Below are 12516 nucleotides of genomic sequence, written 5' to 3' on the forward strand. Positions count from 1 at the left end.
GTATCAGGGTAATAATGCTAGCTTCATATAAAGTTTGGTAAAATTCTTTTTTTCTCTTTTAATATTGGGGATTAAACCCAGAAGGGCTTTAACACTGAGCTACATTCCCAGACCTTTTTATTAATTAATTTCATTTTCAAACAGACTCTTGCTAAGTTGCTAAGGCTAGCCTTGAACTTGCAATCCTCCAGCTTCAGCCTCACAAATCTCTGGGATTACAGATGTGCATAATGGCAAGTGACTCCTCTCGTATTTTTTTCGAATAATTCAAAGAGTTTGTATTAGCTCTTCTTTAAATGTCTGGTAGAGCTCAGCTATGAAGCCATATGGTCCCTAGGTTTTCTTTGAGGGAAGACTTTTGTTGTTATTGATTTATCTCATTGTTACTTATCTATTCAGTTTTTTGTTTCTTCATGATTCACTCTTGTTATGATGTTTGTGTCCAGGAACTTAACAATTTCTTCAATATACTGGCATGTAGTTCATGAAAACCTCCAAGGATCCTTTCATCTTTCTGTGGTTTCAGTTGTAACATTTCCCTTTAAATCTGATTACTAGTCTTCCTTTACTTAGATGAGCTAAGGGATTGACAATTTCATTTATACTTTCAAAGAAAATTTTTATTGATCTTTTCGTATTTTTTAACTATTTCATTTATTTCTGCTTTGGTATTTACTGGTTCTTTCCTTCTACTAATTTGAAGTTTGGCTTGTTCTTGTTTTTCTAGTCCTTGAAATATAGCAACAAGGTTGTTGACAGCTGTCTGCCTTCCTCTGGAAAGTGCTGGGCACAAAACTCAGGGTCTCAGAATTGCTAAGCACACACTATACCACTGAGATATACCCATAGACCCTTGGCTTTTTGGTAGGCATTTTTTGGTATAAACTTCCCTCCTCGTACTGTTTTTGCTGTATTTCACAGGTTTTGGTATAGTTTATTTTCATGTTTCAAAGAATTTTTAAATTTCCTTTTTGATCCATTGGTTGCTCAGGATTAAGCTGTTTACTTTTGATGTATCCATATAATTTCCCAAGTTTTCTTAGTATTATTTTCTAATTTTAATGCACTGTGGTTTGAAAAGATACTTGATGCGATTTCCATTTTTTTTTAAAAAAAATGAGACTTATACCATATATGGTCTATTCTGGAAAATGTTCCTCATACTATTCAGAAGAATGTATTTTCTAGACGGAATATTCTGTAGATGTTGGTGAGGTCCATTGGTTCTAGAGTACAATTTAACTAACTCTGCCATTTCTTTGCTGATTTTGTTTGGATGATTTGTCCATTGCTGAAAGTGTGGTGTTAAAGTCCTCCACCATTACTCTATTTCATTCCCTCCCTTTATGTAATTAATATTTATATATTTCAGTAGTGTGATACTGGGTGCACTGATATTTAGAAATATGTCCTCATACTGTACCAATGTCTTTAAAATTATAGAATGACCTTCCTCATCTTTTTCTAATCATAGCCATACTGATATAAAATAGATTTTAAATCAAAAAGCACTGGAGAGACTAATAAACTTTTTTTATGTAAAAACTTTAATCAACCTGTAAAGTAAATTAAAAAAAAAAAAAAACCTTCAAGTATTTTAACTGAAAAGCACTCTGAATCTATATATTAGTTGGGGGAAAAACCTAAAGACTCCATTCTTGATCTCAGTGTGCTCTATGCACATATTGAGGTCTTGCTGAATTCTGATTTTTGGTGTTCTTGCAAGTACAACTTTTCTTGCATATTGACTTTGTAATAGCAAATATAGGTAAACTAAATATTCATTCTAATAACTACCTACATGTTCTTTTCTTGTATCTAATTCTAAAGAGAACAATTTTAAGATTTAACCACTGAGGATGATTTTATTGTAGTTCTTTTCTAGATACCCTTTTTTTACATTAAGGACAATCTCAGGTATCTTCTATTCACATTTGTTGCCAGTAATTTTATCACAAAGTTATATAAATTTTTTAGCTGTTTCCCCTACATCTACCGAAATGATCTTCCGTTTATTTGTTAATAAGGTGAATTACAGTAACATTCTTCTAATCATGTATTCCCAGAATAAACAAATTCTTGATAAAATATCATCTTTTTATGCTGAATTCAGTTTACTAAAATGTTCCTTGCACCTATATTTATGGGCAAGAATTATCTTTCTCATAAGTTCTTTGATACAACTATGAGGGTTATATTAGCCATGTAATATAAATTCCCTATTTTTCAATTCTGTGACATTTTCTTACTATTGTTTTTCTTTGTTAAAAGACCACAGACTTATTTCTTCTTTTATATTATCTCAGCTCTAACTTTATATATAGTTGTTTGTCCTTTACAAAACTCACTTTGTCAAATGACAAACTTTTCTCATAAAGAAACTATTTCCATATATTGTGTGTTATATGTATATGTACACATCTTTATAAACATATGTATATGCCTACATAATGGTTCATGTATCGTAGTTTTTGATTAGTAAAATGTGACCTAGAAACCAGTACACATACTCCAGTCTTTGAATACTTAATACTTTACTTTAAATGTAAGGGATTTCTTGAATCAATATTAACAATTCTTTTCCTTATAGAAACGTATCCATTTCACCTTAAGTTTTCAAATCTGTATTAATGAAAATGTTCACAATACTATCATCATCTTAGCCAGTTTATAATTTCTAAATGAATTTTACTATTTTCCAAGTTCAAAGGATCTTTCTAGAAACTTGCTGGAAATTATACTAAACTTGATAAAAGACCTTATCTAAAGAATATAACGTAAGTCATTTTGTAAATATTTTTAAGCTGGTAATTTGGGAAATACAGGAAACCTATATTTTTCACCAGTCACCTTGTATTTGCAATTTTAGTTTTTTTCCATAAATTTTGAAGTCAATTGTCTTTTTCAGTTGTCTCTCTTGTGTTCTCCAGTCATGCCATCTTTTTAACCAATCTTATAAAATATTTATCATGTTTATTTATGTTTTAGTTTAGTATCTAACAAATTAATGGTATTAATGGCCAAATTAATCCTATTCTGAACACATATCATGTGGTTTTCTATCTCCTTTCAACAAGGGATAATGTCATTGAAATAATACAGAGAATTCTAATCCATGAACATGAAATGACTCATTTATAATCTGTCTTAATGTTTGACAGTAATTTCTATACTTTTCAATGTCTTTTTTGTTAAATGTTTCTAAGCATTTAATTCTTTTTAATGCTACTACAAGTAGACATTTTTAATGTACAGATGTTATACACATAAAATCATGTTATAAATCTATAATGGGATTTTATTCAGCTTTAAAAAGGGAATTCTAATCATTTTGAAGACATAAGTGAAGTACAAAATAAGATAAAAATAATTTTCCTTATAGAGAGTACTAATGAAGTTCAGAGTTGTGATTGTCAGGGGCTGTGTGTACTAGAAAATGAGTTGTTAAAAGGGTGTAGTTTTCATCTTGTAAGATGAAAAGACTTCTAGACATTCATAGCACAACGTGAACATTTACTAAATTGTACACAATAACACTGTAATGATGATAAATTTTGTTATTGGCATTTTATATTTTTTTAAAAAAATAGTTCCCAATGATAAATCAGAGCATATTTCTGATTGTGAACTTTTTGGTGCTGAATGAGGTAGAAGTTTTGGTTTAAGACCTTCCCAAATTCACTGCACTCAATGCTATCTCCAGTGAATTCTCCTATGTTTAATGAGGCTCAAGTTGTATCTAAAGACTTTCAGACATTCACTGCACTCATGAGGCTTTTCTCCAGGGTGAACTCTCTGATGACTAACAAGTGTGGAACCGGCCATGAAGAATTTCCCACATTTACTGCAGTCATAATTTCTTTGTCTAGTGTGAACTTATTGATGCTGAATGAGATGGGAATTTTAGCTAAAACCTTTCCCACATTTGGTGCACTCAGACTTTTCTCCAATGTGATTTCTCTGGTGTCTAACTTGATTTTAGTTGTGCCTAAAGAATTTCCTACATTCACTGCATTCATAAAGTTTTTCCCTGGTGAGAACTTTCTGATGAATAATAAGTGGGGAGCTGTTCATAAAGAATTTCCCACATTTGTTGCACTCATAAGGCCTTTCTCCAGTGTGTATTCTCTGATGAATAGTAAGTATGGAGTAAAACATAAAAAAAATTCCCACATTCAATACAACAATAAGGCTTTTCTCCAGTGTGAACTTTCTGATGCCTATTAAGTGTAGAATATAACAAAGAATTTCCCACACTGACTGCACTGTACTCATAAGGCCTTTCTCCAGTATGGATTTTCTGGTGACCAATAAGGTAAAACTGTGTTTAAAAAGCCTTCCTACAATGATTGTATTCAAAAGGCCTTAGCCTGGAAATTCTCTGGTGTTCCATGAGGTCAGATCTTTTCATAAAGAATCCTTCATTGCAGATTTTCTGGTGCAGAATAAGGTAGAACTTTCTAATGAAGGCTTTCCCACATTAGGTGCATTCATAAGGCCTTTCTCCAGGAAATTTTCTGTTGCTCAACAACATTATATTTGAGACTGAAGGCTTTCCCACATCTACTACACTTGTAAGGCTTTTCTCCAGTGTGATTTCACTGATATTTAATAAGTTAGGATTGGACCTAAAATAAGGCCTTTCCCCAGTATTGATTTTTTGGTGCTGAAAAAACATATTAGTGGCAAAAGTCTTTCTCACATAATCTGCAACCATAATCATTTTGTCCCCTTTGAATGGCCTCCTTATCCTGTGTATACCCATGTGGCTTCCAAACATTGTGAGGGATTTTTGCTGAAAAAGATATGAATCTGCAGTAAAGTCATTCCCATCCTCCCTGTTTATGAAGGTCCTCTCTGCTATGTGAATTCCAATGCTCTTCAGAAAGAAAGGCCTCTGCTCACTTCTGGAATGATTTGCTCTCAGCAGCTGCTATTGGTGCTGGTAAAGCTCTACCAAACTCATGCTCAGGATGTGTTCCACTGTACTCAGTCAGATACAGAATGTCTTCCAAAGGTGAGCTGCACATCTCACAGGGCTTCTGAGTGGATATTCCTACAAATACACCTTGCTCAGAGGGAGCTTCCTCATCTACAGCTCCATGACAACAACCTAGTGAGGATAAATGTGCAAAGTTCTGCAGCATTTCATCATGGTACAGGTATCTTTGAGCCTCATTAAGGAGTTCCCACTCTTCCTGGGAGAAATATAATGGCCACATCCTCAGAGACTATATGGCCCCTGTTCCCTACACACACAGACACCTGGTGTTTTCCCTGACTCAGCAGCACCTAAAGCTCTTTATGTATGCCAGGCAGGAACAGGGACTGTTTTCCACACTTCATCATACAGCTGAAACCAGGCCCTGCACCACCGAAAGCAGAATAAGCACCTTTCCTCCTGGGCTTCAGCACTCGGAGCACAAATAGACTTTTTGACATACAATTATTGTAGGATTGTTTACTACCAGTACCCAGAAATACAATTTTTCTAGCTCTTGACTCCGGCTATCTTTGATATTCGCTGTGTCCAAAAAATAGAGCAAATATGACAATGTGACAATACAAAGTTGAAGACCTGCAACTTATGTTTGCTCACATAGAGTACTGATACTATTATGTAAATTCATGGTGGCTGGCCTGGGGAAGGATGAGAAATGTGGCTCAGTCACTACCTCTTCACTCAACAGTCAACCATTCTCCAGACACATAAACAAACCCAGCCAATAGTAAGACAATTGCCCAGGTTACCCACTTTACCAGGGGTCATAATAGGTGCTTAATATTTTATATTACTGAATTTAGGGAAGGTTTGTTATGCAAACAAAATTAACTAACATACTACTTTTAAACAGCACAAAATATCATCATTTGGTATGTAACACATGTAATCAGCCAACACTGCTCATTTTAGTCAATGAGCTGGTACATACCATTTGAAAACATCTTCAGACTTTGTTTTTATTTTTATGTGGTGCCAGGGATCAAACCCAGTGCCACATACATGCTAAGCAAGTGATCTACCACTGAGCTTCAACCCCAGCCTCCATTCAGAAAGTAATATTAAAATTGCAAGAGTTTAATGACACACTTTTAACAGTATTTCATAAGCAGACTAGAAAAAAAATTATTTTTTCCAGAAATCAAAAAAGAAAAGCTAATTTGAGACTAATCAAATTATGACTCTAATCTTATGGAAATAAGGCATGGCATGTATACGAAAATATTTAAAAATTAAAATTTTTCACAAAACAGTTTGTTCAGAAAAATTAACACTGTCATTTTTCATAATTATGAGAATACATATACTGTGACCTTCAAAATATTATGACATTAAAATATTTCAATATTCCCTTTTTTGACAAGTAATTCATCTTATTTATAACTTAGGATATAAAGAAAATCATTTCTTGGGCTGGGGTTGTAGCTCAAGTGGCAGAGCACTTGCCTAGCATGTGTGAGGCACTGTGTTGGATTCTCAGCACTACATATAAATAAATGAATAAAATAAAGGTTCATTAACATCTAAAAAAAATGAAAAAAAGAAAGAAAGAAAATGATTCTTAACTACATACCTTCAGAGCACATTGCCTGAGAGCCGAAAAAGGCTTGCTTTTGAAGAAAATTATCCAAAAACTAAACATAAGTAATATATTTGGATATTTGTTACATACATCAAAGGCAACATTTAAATATTCACTGTGATAGGTATCTTTAATGCATATTTTTAAAAGAACTTCTTAAAGTCATTTTTAAATAAAGCGATTAATAATAAGACATTTTATCTATAACAGTAAATAGAGATGTTCATTAGCAACTGAGAAATTAAAATAATCCTACAACACTTTGTGTATGCAATTTATCAAGAAATATTATTTTAAAAAACAAATGTTGGCTCATTCTGGAGCTTTTTGTCATTATTGATGTATTCAAGTTTTCAAAGCTGAACTGCTATACTTTGTAAAGGTTTTTCATGAAAGAAAACTCTATATACAGTGTTTTTAAAAAGCTGGCAAGTTATCAAGATTAAAATTCGTTTGAGTGTCCAGAAAGTCTTTCCTTAAAAAAAAAAAAAAAAATGCATGGTCTTTATTTGCAAACAAAATAAAAGAAACATTTGTTTCACAGCCTATATCTATCTAGAGAAAAGAATTTTAAAATAAAAGACTATTTGGTGTGGCTATTTTGTTTCATTACTTGCTCTGTTTCTCAAATTGATACAAATGATCTCCTTCTGTTTCTGTCTATCTGCTTGCCTTGTCAGAACAACTAACTGTCAGAATTGGGGAGATCTCCTATAACTAAACAGAAGATGTGCAGTGTGTAACCTGCTTAATTCGCCTTATGTCCTACATGCCCTCAGTATGGTGTTCATTAAAGTCTCAGCTGTTTTGTTTGTATCAGTGGCAGCCTAAATATAGGCTTATTTTTCTTTGTTAAAAGGCCAGATTGTGCATAAATATACACCTAATCTCTCTCTCTGTGTGTATGTGCATTCGTGTTTAAATGGCAAGAAATTACAAAGTCTGTAAATGCTGCTTGGTATTTTCATCACTTCCTCTCAAACCTGGCATCTGAACTAACTTAGTCCCTTGCCTAGATGTTCATAGAATAGCAACTCTTGGTCTTTGCAGAAAGGTTTAACAGCATCTGTAAAATTAGATATACCTTATAGTAATTATACTTTTTAAAAATGAATTATATAGAATTCCTTAGAGAACCCAAACCCCTCCACCGTCCTTTTCCCAAAAATTCCTGGTAGGCTCTAAATTTTCGATCCCAATCACTTCTATAAATTAAACTATATAGGAGGTTTAAATGAAACCTACTTATATTTGCCTTGACAATAACATCAAAAGGCTCAAATCAGTTACTGCTGGCTGGAGCAAAACTTTACATTTACATGAAGGAGTCACAACCAACCTTTCTGCTTGATTTTGTCATGTTATAAGCAAACTTTATTAAGTTTTAAAATTTAATGTGAAAATAGGTCTTGATGCATATGCAAACAATTATAAAAGTTATACAATTGTGTAAGTATTAGCAGTGTTAGTATTTATCAAATCATTAAATGTAGATGGTAGAGCAGGGTGGAGTGGCACACGCCTGCAATCCCAGGGTTTGGGAAGATGAAGCAGGAGGATCACAAGTTCAAATAGAACAACTTAGCAAGACCCTAACTCAAAAGAAAAATAAAAACTAAAAGGAAAAAAAAAGAAAAGAGGGAGCCCCACCTCCACCCCCGGGATGTGGCTCAGTGGATAAGTGTCCTTGGGTTCAATCCCTAGTACCAAGGATAAAAAAAAAGTAGATGGTAGAGAAACATGTCAAATATTTACTGGATTGTTGTGTGAATTTTATTAACAAGACCAAGATTTATTTTTTCTTCTTACTAAGTTACTTATGATGCTAATTTTAACATGCAATCAATGAAATGTCTATAAAGAACTTAAAATATCATGCCTGGCAAACGCAATAAATGATTTAATCTTCAATGACTAAAATGCAGTCTATAGATTAGTTTTTACCACAAAATAATATTTTTAAGATAAAATCACATTAGCTATATTAAATACAGGAGCCTAAATATGTTAAGAAAAAATCATAATTTTATCTTCAAAAGCTTGTGAAAACCACTAGACAACTGATTAAAAAAATGCTTCATTAAGATCTCATCTATACCATCATTCACTGGATATAAAGCAATCAAAGAATCCCACCAAAGGGTCTTCTATCCATTCCTAAATTGTGAATATTTCATGGTTTATCCTCAAAAACATTGAACAGAAAATGACATGCAATACTACTTTAACACAAAATCATGTGCAGTATTGTTTCTCACAATAAAACAGGTCACATTCCTGATATCATAAACATCATAAGATACCTTATGATTAAGATTTTATTAAAAAATAACGAAACAGTTTCTACGATGTGGGTAAAAACAAAACTTCAGGAATAAAATAATCAGAAACTTGAAAACTGACAGTTTTGAACCCTGGGTTTAAATAATGACCATCATCAAAATCGCTCTGAGGTAACTTGTACCTGATATAAAAACTCTGCTAGGCTAAACCTGCCCTCTCTTCAGTGAACTTCCAGGGCCCAAGAATAAGGTGTGTATACTTCCATGAGAAATGAGGAAGAAAAAAAAGGAGCCATTGCCCCCAAGACATACCTCAAAATCTGTATCTTCTTAACAATATCAAAGACAGTAATATATTCAGTCCCTTATATTTTTAAAGTGTCTTTGAATAATACCAAATTACTTAACAGAAATGTGATCAACATTAAGAAATGAAATTTATATTAGAGAATACAACATCAACACTGAGCAATTTTATTAAAGTGTTATATTATCCTTACCACCTTTTAATAATGAAGGGAAAGAAAAACATGTATTTGGGATTTACTAAGTGCTTTTGGTGCTGAAGAAGTATGTTTGATTTTTGTTTGTTTTTAAGGTACTGAGACTTGGGAAACCTCTATACATATGTCTGAAAACGTTACTGTCAGTTTTTCTGCTCTTTATATTCAATTATTTCAAAAGGTAAGAGTTATTTTTTATTTATTTATTTATTTATTTATTGGTTGTAGATGGACACAATACCTTTATTTTATTTATTTATTTTTATGCAGTGCTGAGGATCAAACCTAGCACCTCGTACGTGCTAGGCAGGCACTCTACCACTGGGCCACAACACTAGCCCCAAGGTTTTTGTTTTTGTTTTTTAAGTGTAATTTTAAAAGTCTTTTTCTTAAAAAATCAGTTTATCAGTAGGAGTAACACCCAAATGACAAAGCAGGGAACTCCAAGGTTCTGCTGTCCACTAAAATGACTAATAAATTGGTCAAAACTATCAGAATCAACTACTGTAGAACTCTAAAGATCTAGTCTACACTTACATAGGAAAGATTAGTAAAGACAGAAGGTGCTGTTCTGAGGTGACCACACACTGTGACATTTTAATTTGCCCCCACAGCATTCTCCAACCCCTGGGTGTAAGGCAGCATGATGAGGCCAGCTCATACTCATGGTGCCAGAGACAGCTATACACATCTTATTATCAAAGGACGGTGATGCAGTGTATGTGTTTTGCCCAACTCAGAGTGTTTTCAGAGCTGAAGCTTCCCTACTGGTGTTTCCTGAAAGCACTGCAAGTCCAAAAAGTACTGACCTCAGCAGACTAGGACTAGAAATAAGGATCAGACAAGCAATAGACAAAGGAAATCACCTTGGAAGGAAGGGGTTGTGAAAGGAGAATGCTGGGAAATGAAGACTTTTAAAAGCTTCCATGTCAACAAGGAATTGTGAGCATCACACTCATACCCTGTGCTGGATTCCTGCCCAAAAAAGGCCTGAAAAAGCTATGAACATACAACTCTGGCTCAAGGCAAACAGGAAGTGAAAGTTAAGTCAAAACTGTGTTGTAAAAGTCTGGTCTAAGCAGTGAATGAGTGCCTGCCTCAACTAGGAGCTACTGAAGGGAGTTTTTTTTTTTTTTTTTTTTTGCTTCAGGCATTTATGAAAATTCTATCAAAGCATTAGATGACCAGTAAGCTAATAGAACAGACTACAATGTTCACACTTGACAAAAAGAGTTTGCAAACCCAGATTACAAAAGTAGCTAAAACAACAATTACTCAAAAACCAAAATTAATAGCAAACCCAGAGGAGAGAGTAGAATCTGATTTCCAGGGGAGCCACATTATAATCCTCAAAATACACAGTTTTCAAAAGAATAAATAAGGAGTACATAAAGAAATAACGCATAGTCAAAAATGCATAGAAAAAAATAAAATGAACAGTAAATGGCCTTGAGGAAACCCAGGCATTAGTTTTATTGGGGGTCGGGGAGGACAATAAAATTAACTGTCACAAATATGTTCAAACTAGAGAAAACCATGGGCAAAGAACTGAACAACACAAGTAGAACAGTCTCAACAAATAGAAAATACCAATAAAAGATACAGAAAGAGACCCAAAAAATCAGGAGTATAATAGCTGAAATAAAATTTCTCTAGATGAGTTCAACAACAAATTTGAGTATAAGAGGAATCAACAAATTTGAACATTAATCAATTAAGATTATCCAATCTACAGAGTAGACAGAAAAAAGATCAAGGAAAAGATTACAGCAGAGATAAAACAGAATAATATAAGGGAAAAAAAGATGAGGAATTTGACAAACCTTTAACTAGACATAAGGAAAAAAAATCAAATTACTAAAATCAGCAATAAATATGAAGACTTTACTACAGACTTTAGAGAAATAAAAAGAATTATATAAAATGTTTAGAGCAATCAAAAACCAAGGAATTTGATCATGTAGATGAAATGGACAGATTCCTAGAAATATACAAACGGCCTAAACTGGTTTAAGAAAATAAGAGGTAATCTCAACACATTGGTGTTACATGGCATTCTCACAACAATGGTGTTGCAATACATTCTTGCCTGCATTTGTGTTGTCAATGTTTTGAATCTTAGAATTTCTAATAGGTGTGTAGTGGGGTTTTTTTAAAATATTTTTTAGTTATCAATAGATTTTTAACTTTATGGTATGTGGTGCTGAGGATCGAACCCAGGGCCTCACACATGTTAGGCAAGCGCTCTACCACTGAGCCACAACCCCAGCCCCTTTACTGTTTTAATCTGCAATTTTCTAGAAATATGTATCTTTATCTGCAATCTATATCTATATAACATTAATGAGGCTTCTTTCCATATCTTTACCCAATTTTTAAACTATATTGTTTTCTTAAGGTTTAGTTTTAGGAGTCCTTTATATTATTTGCGTATTATTATTTTATCAGATATGTTCTAAAAATGTTTTCTCCCACTCTACGACTTGTCTGTTCATACTCTTAATAACAGCTTTGTTAAAAAAAGGTTTTAATGTCAGTGAAGTCCAACTTACCTTTCGTTTCTTTCATGCACACCATGTTTTGGGGAATTTTTTTTTCCTAATCTCAAAAGTTATCATCAAATCCATGGTCTCCTAACATTTTCTCTCATGTCATCTTCTCAAGAGTTTATCATTCTTCAGTTTACATTTAGATTTATAATCTATTGACATAACTTTTCTATTTTAAATTTCATTTTTGCATAAGCATATGTGCATGTGAATGCCCAAATGTTCCAGCGTCCAATTGTTCTGAAGCTTATCCTTTCTCCAATACATTGTCTTTGATCTTTTTCAAAATCAACTAACTAGACATAAAAATAAATAAAATAAAGGCATACTGTCCATCTACAACTACAAAAAAAATACATTGACTGTGTGCATCTATTTCTAGGCTCTCTATTCTGAAGTCAGTTAAGGTCAGTTCTCCAATTTTGTTCTCCTTTGATGTTGTGATAGCTATTCTAGGAGGATGTTAGATTTTTCAAAGAGAAAATCTTGTCTAGTTACAGTGAAAAGTGATTGAACAAATGTGTAAAACAAGATGTTAAGGCCTTCATGAGCTTTCTTTTAAACTTCAATTAATGCAGCAAAAAAGGGCTGCTCTATA

At 33.2% G+C, this 12516-nt stretch overlaps 1 protein-coding gene across 5 annotated transcripts in view; it reads right to left on the reverse strand.

Moving 5' to 3' along the window:
* Tbc1d5 (TBC1 domain family member 5) overlaps window positions 1-12516 on the reverse strand; it is a 501737-nt gene that overhangs the window by 288768 nt on the left and 200453 nt on the right. The window lies entirely within an intron of this gene.

This window comes from Urocitellus parryii, chromosome 3 (genome assembly GCF_045843805.1).
Source record: "Urocitellus parryii isolate mUroPar1 chromosome 3, mUroPar1.hap1, whole genome shotgun sequence".
NCBI lineage: Eukaryota > Metazoa > Chordata > Mammalia > Rodentia > Sciuridae > Urocitellus > Urocitellus parryii.